Genomic DNA, 6,000 nt, shown 5'->3' with positions numbered 1-6,000 from the left:
ACTGGTGCGGCTCACAAATAAAAAATAAATAAATAAAATATTAAAAATGTTGTGGTTCCGGGGGCCGGAGCGATAGCACAGCGGGTAGGGCGTTTGCCTTGCACGCGGCTGACCCGGGTTCGATCCCTGGCATCCTATATGGTCCCCCAAGCACCGCCAGGAGTAATTCCTGAGTGCAAAGCCAGGAGTAACCCCTGAGCATCGCTGGGTGTGACCCAAAAAGCAAAAAAAAAAAATGTTGTGGTTCTGAGGAGACAGCAAAAGGGAATGCCCTGCCACAGAGGCAGGGTGGGGTAGGGAGGGATGGGGTGGGGGTGGTGGGAGGGATACCGGGATCATTGGCAGTGGAGAATGGGCACTGGTGGAGGGATGGGTACTCGATCATTGAATGACTGAAACGTAAGCACGAAAGTTTGTAAGTCTGTAACTGTACCCCATGGTGATTCATCAAAAAAGTAAATAAATAAAAAAATTTAAAAAATCTTGGGGTTCTTGTGGGCCTTTGGCGTGTGTGATTTGTCTGACTTCCCAGAAATTTCCTGTGCATTTTTCCTCCTCCTTCTCCTCCTCTTCCTCCTCCTCTTCCTCTTCCTCCTCTTCTCCCTCCTCCTCTTCCTTCTCCTCTCCCTCCTCCTCTCCCTCCTCCTCTTCCTCCTCCTCCTCCTCCTCCTCCTCCTCCTCCTTTGTCTTTTTTTTGGTTGGTTTTTGGGCCACACTAGGTGGTGCTCAGGGTTTACTCTTGGTTCTGAACTCAGGGATCACTCCCGGTAGGGCTCAAGGGAACCCCCTGGGGTGGCAGGGACCCAACCCAAGTTGACTACAAGGCAAGCACCCTACCCACTGGACTATCGCTCTGGCCCCATCCTTTTTTTTTTTTTTTAAGTTTTAATTAGTGAATCACCATGAAGTACAGTTACAAACTTATGAACGTTCATGCTTGCATTTCAGTCATACAGTGATCGTTTACATCCCTCCACCAGTGCCCATTGTCCCCCACCAATGATTCCGGTATCCCTCCCGCCCCTCCCACCACATACCCCTTGTCCCTTGTTGTCCCCCCCACACCCCATGGCAGGGCATTCCCTTTTTGCTGTCTCTCCTTGAAACTACATCTTTTTTTTTTTTATTTGCTTTTTGGGTCACACCCGGCAATGCACAGGGGTTACTCCTGGCTCTGCACTCAGGAATGACTCCTGGCAGTGCTCAGGGGACCCTATGGGATGCTGGGAATTGAACCCGGGTCAGCCACACGCAAGGCAAACACCCTACCCGCTGTGCTATTGCTCCAACCCTGGAACCACATCATTTTTAATATTTCATTTATTTACTTTTTGTTTGGGGGGCCACACCAGTCCTTGAGGCTTACTCCTGGCTCTGTGCTCAGGGATCTTTCTTGGCTAGGCTTGGGGAAGCACAGGTGGTACCAGGGATCAGACTCAGGCAGGCCGCGACAGGGCAAACTCTGCACCTCTGTACTCTCTCCCCAGCCCTAGCACTTTGCAGATTTATTTTGTGGTGCTGGAGATCAAACCTAGGAGACTGGTACATGCAGGGCTATACAGCTATCCCTCCCCCCCCGCCCCCCCGCCTCACCCTGCCTCTGCGGCAGGGCATTCCCTTTTGTTCTCTCTCCTTTTGGGTGTTGTCCTTTGCAGCAGAGGTGTTGAGTGGCCATCGTGTTCGGTCTATAGTCTACTTTCGGCATGCAGCTTTCAACCCGAGTGGGTCCTCCCAACATCCTCTACTTGGGGTTCCCTTCCCACCCTTCTTTTCCTGAGGTCGCAAACCCAGCAGTTCCAGGTGGGGCTGGAACCCGGAGAACTGATCAGGGTAAGGACCTGAACCAGGGGATGAGTGTCCCAGGGGGCTGCACGGATGGAGGGGAGAGGAGAGTGGGGGGAGCTTCATTTTACGGAGGAAAACTGGTGGGGGGAATGCCAAGGAAACTTTTTTTTTCCTTTTTTTGGGTCACACCCGGCGATGCACAGGGGTTACTCCCGGCTCTGCACTCAGGAATTACTCCTGGCGGTGCTTGGGGGACTCTATGGGATGCTGGGGATCGAACCCCGGTTGGCCATGTGCAAGACAAACGCCCTCCCTGCTGGCTCCAGCCCCCCAGGAAAGACTTTGAGGGGGACATGGTCCCCCATTGCCAATGGCTGGGTTGTTCTGTGCTCCAAAGGTGACGTTCTGGCAGGGCTCTGTAAGTCAAGACAAGATAAGAGCCCGGAGGAGCAAGAGAGAGACAGAGACAGAGACAGAGACAGAGACAGAGAGGAGGGAGCCAAATCCTCTGCATGAGAGCTGTCATTGTCACTGTCATTGTCACTGTCATCCCGTTGCTCATCGATTTGCTCGAACGGGCACCAGTAACGTCTCCATTGTGAGACTTGTTACTGTTTTTGGCATATCAACTATGCCACGGGAGCTTGCCAGGCTCTGCTGTGCGGGCGGGATACTCTCGGTAGCTTGTGGGGTTCTCCGAGGGGGACGGAGGAATCGAACCCAGGTCGGTTGCATGCAAGGCTAATGCCCTACCCCGCAGAGCTATCGCTCCAGCATGAGAGTCATCATCATCATCATCATCATCCTGCTGATCGTCGAATTTCTCGAGCGGTCTCAGTAACGTCACCATTCGTCCTAGCCCTGAGATTCTAGAAGCCTCTCTCTACTCGTCCTTCCAACGATGCCGCATTGGACGCTCTTTCAGGGTCAGGGGAATGAGACCCAACTTGTTACTGGTTTTGGCATATGAATACACCATGGGGAGCTTGCCAGGCTCTCCCATGTGGGCAGAAAACTCTCGGTAGCTTGCCAGTTTCTCACAGAGGGAGAAGTAGGCTATAAGATGTGGCTTTGTGGCCACGTGGTTCCGGGAGCTTATTTTTAAGCCTCTGGATGTTGGCCGTTGATGGGATTCCACAGTGCCAGGGGCAGTCCCTGGGTGTGACCGCCAAGCTACTGGAAAATGGAAAATCTGGGCGGAAGAGGCCCAGTCCCGATCTGAGCAGGCTTGGAGGTCTCAGTCCCGGGTCCCACACACCTGAGTTCCTCTGCCTGTTCCTTCATGTGTGAGGCTCATCCGAACGTGTGGAGAGGGACCTTGAGCATGGCTGTGGCTAGGCTCCAGAGGTCTTTGGCCGCCGGGAGCTCTACTGGAGCCCTATCCCCTCCAAGGGGCTCCGGGGAAGACAGCCAGGCGCGCAGGCAAGAGACTCTGCTTTGCTCTCTTCCGGGATCCATCAACGGCCAATCCATAGGCTTAGAAGCAAGCTCCCAGAGGAAGAACCGCTCGATAGTATGCTAAACTAAACCCAGAGAAGGTGACAGTGACAGCTGGGAGGAGGATTTTGCCCTTGAGGGAGGGCTGGCTGATGGGTCATCCACAGATGATTAAGATGCCGTTGATAAGCCTTGCCTGAGTGTTGCTTGCCCTGGGGAATTTCCCAGGCCCACACCTGGAAGGGGATTTTTCTGGGTTTTGTTTTGTTTTGTTTTGCTTGGGGGCCACACCCAGCGATGCTCACTGATTACTCCTGGCTCAGGGAATCACTCTTGGAGGTGGTGCTGGGGAACCGTAGGTGGTGCCAGGCAGTGAACCTGGGTTGGCAGCGTGCCAGGCAAGGGCCCCACCTGCTGTTCTATCGCTCGGAATAGAGATGCCAGGTTCTGACTCTGTGCTTTGGTTTGTTTTGGAAATCACCCAGCAGTGCTCAGCGGTAACTCCTGGCACTGGGGGTAGAATCCAGAGCCCCTGCAAGCAGGGCACGTGCTCTAGTCTCTTGAACTCTCCCCCTGACCCTAGGACTGAAGTTCTTTTGGGTTTTGGAGTTTTTTTGTTGTTGTTGTTGTTTGTTTGTTTTTGGGTCAGACCCAGTGATGCTCAGGGCTGACTCCTGGCTCTGCACTCAGGAATCACTCCTGGCTGTGCTTGACCCTATGGGATGCCGGGGATCGAACCTGGGTTGGCTGCGTGCAAACCAAATGCCCTCCCCACTGTACTATCGCCCTCACCTCCCCGTGACTTAGGTTTTAAAACAATCCATCTGGGACTGGGGACATCAAAAGACTGCGTGGCCACCCACCAATGAGATGGTCAGACTTCTTCATCAAAACCCTGAATGAACGGTTTGAGGCTCTTCCTGTTCCTGGAGCGAGCAGGTATCACTGGGCTACAGTAGCACGTGACAGGGTCAAATGGAGATGTTACTGGCGCCCACTCGAGCAAGTCGAAGATCAACAGGAAGACAAGTGATTCAAGCGATCTGAGACTGGGGAGATGGTCAACGGGCTGGAGCATGTGCCTTGCATGTGCTTGGTTAATCCCGGGCACCACAGAGGGTCCCCCAACACCTCCACTAACAGCAACTCCTGAGCCCAGAGCCGGGAGTCACCCCTGATCACTACCTTGTGTGACCCCACCCCCCGCAAACCAAACCAGTCAGGGTCTGTCTGATACTGCCCTAGGCTGGGGTGGTGGTGGGGGGGCAGGTTGGACCGGGAAGCTAGGTTAGGGAGTACTGTATCCAGATACTGTATCCACAGGGCACCCCTGGCCCAGTGGCTGATGGATGGCAGTTTCCTTTCTCAGCGTTCAGGGGGGCACTGTAAGCTGAGCGCGGCCACTAGGCCAGGTCCGGGTGAGATGATTCTCCTGGTTGCAGACTTCAGACTTCTTGAGTTCTCACGTGACAGAGAGAAGTCGCGAGCAGCGGGGTCTCCCTTATAAGGACATACTCGAAGTGATAGGAAAAAGAACCCCATTTATGGAGACCCTACCTAATACTTCCCCCACACCCACTTCAGAAGAACATGGCCCTCGGGGTGGGGGGGGTGTGCTTAGGCTCTTAGTACTGAATGGCAGAAATGGAGCAGAAGTGTTCAGTGCACACCGAGAATAGCACAATCAATAATCCTGGGCAAGGGGCCGGAGGATAGTACAGCGGGGAGGGTGTTTACCTTGCAAGCAGCCGACCTGGGTTGACCTGGGTCGGGTCGCCTGCATCCTATATGGTCCCCGAGCACTGCCAGGAGTAATTTCAGAGCACAGAGCCAGGAGTGGTGCTCAGGGCTCTGCTCAGGGCTCTGGAACCCTGCAGGGGGCAGTCCCCCCAAACAAACAAACAAACAGAATTATCCCGGCCAAGGAGGGTTGAAGGTGGGGTGCTGGGGGGATCTACTGGAGAGGAGGGTGGGCTGGATTATGGTGCTGATGGCGTAGAAGGGTCAGAGTCCATATGTATTTGCAGGTTAGAGTTTGCCCGATCTCTTCCTGGTGCTAAGGAAGACGGGGGTCTGCCTCTGGGGGAAGGGTGCAGGGTCCCCAGGCAGATTTGGGGATGCCATAGGCTGGTCCAGGCTTTCCAGCGGTGGCTATAAATAGATTGGAGAATCTTGTACAGGTCAGACCTTGATTGGGTTTTATAGCTTTTTGGTTTTGTTTTGGTTACGGGGCGTGCCCAGGACTTCCTCCTGGCTCTGCACTCAGGTACCACTTCTGGGAGAGCTCGGGGCACCCGACGCAGGGTGGGGGGTGACACCCAGGTTGGCTGTGTGCAAGGCAGGCGCCCTCCCTGCCGTGCTAGCTGTCTGGATCTTCTGTGCCCTGGGGACGTGGCAAACAGCCACCCGAGCCAGGCAACTGGACTCTGAAGGACTTGGCGACTGGGGCGCCCCTCAGTGGAGGCTGGGAGCAAAAACACTCCTTCAGGTGGCGTTCATGCCCACTCCAATCGGCTTAGTCGGTGGCTGAATAAGCAGCAGTACTCCTACATTGAAAAACAAAAACAAACAAAAAAACAACAATCGTCCTTCGGGCTCTGCCCCCTCCCCGGGTACACAGCACTCACACTGGGATGCTGAACTTCGCCCCTGCCACCCCCCACGGACATCCTTCCCTGGACAGATAGCCACGGCACAGCCTCCACCTAAAACAAACACACAGACGGACCAGCCACCGCCCCCCAAGGAGGGGGGAAACTGGGCTTAAGAGAAACGACG

General features: G+C 54.6%; 1 protein-coding gene across 1 annotated transcript in view; it reads left to right on the top strand.

The window, feature by feature from the left end:
• The window catches only part of LOC129405906 (translation initiation factor IF-2-like), a 27,023-nt gene that overhangs the window by 6,595 nt on the left and 14,428 nt on the right, over positions 1–6,000 (top strand). The gene's annotated exons all lie outside the window — the stretch shown is intronic.

This window comes from Sorex araneus, chromosome 6 (genome assembly GCF_027595985.1).
Source record: "Sorex araneus isolate mSorAra2 chromosome 6, mSorAra2.pri, whole genome shotgun sequence".
NCBI lineage: Eukaryota > Metazoa > Chordata > Mammalia > Eulipotyphla > Soricidae > Sorex > Sorex araneus.
Note: the sequence above shows the minus strand (reverse complement) of the source record. Positions and strands in the feature narration are given on the sequence as shown.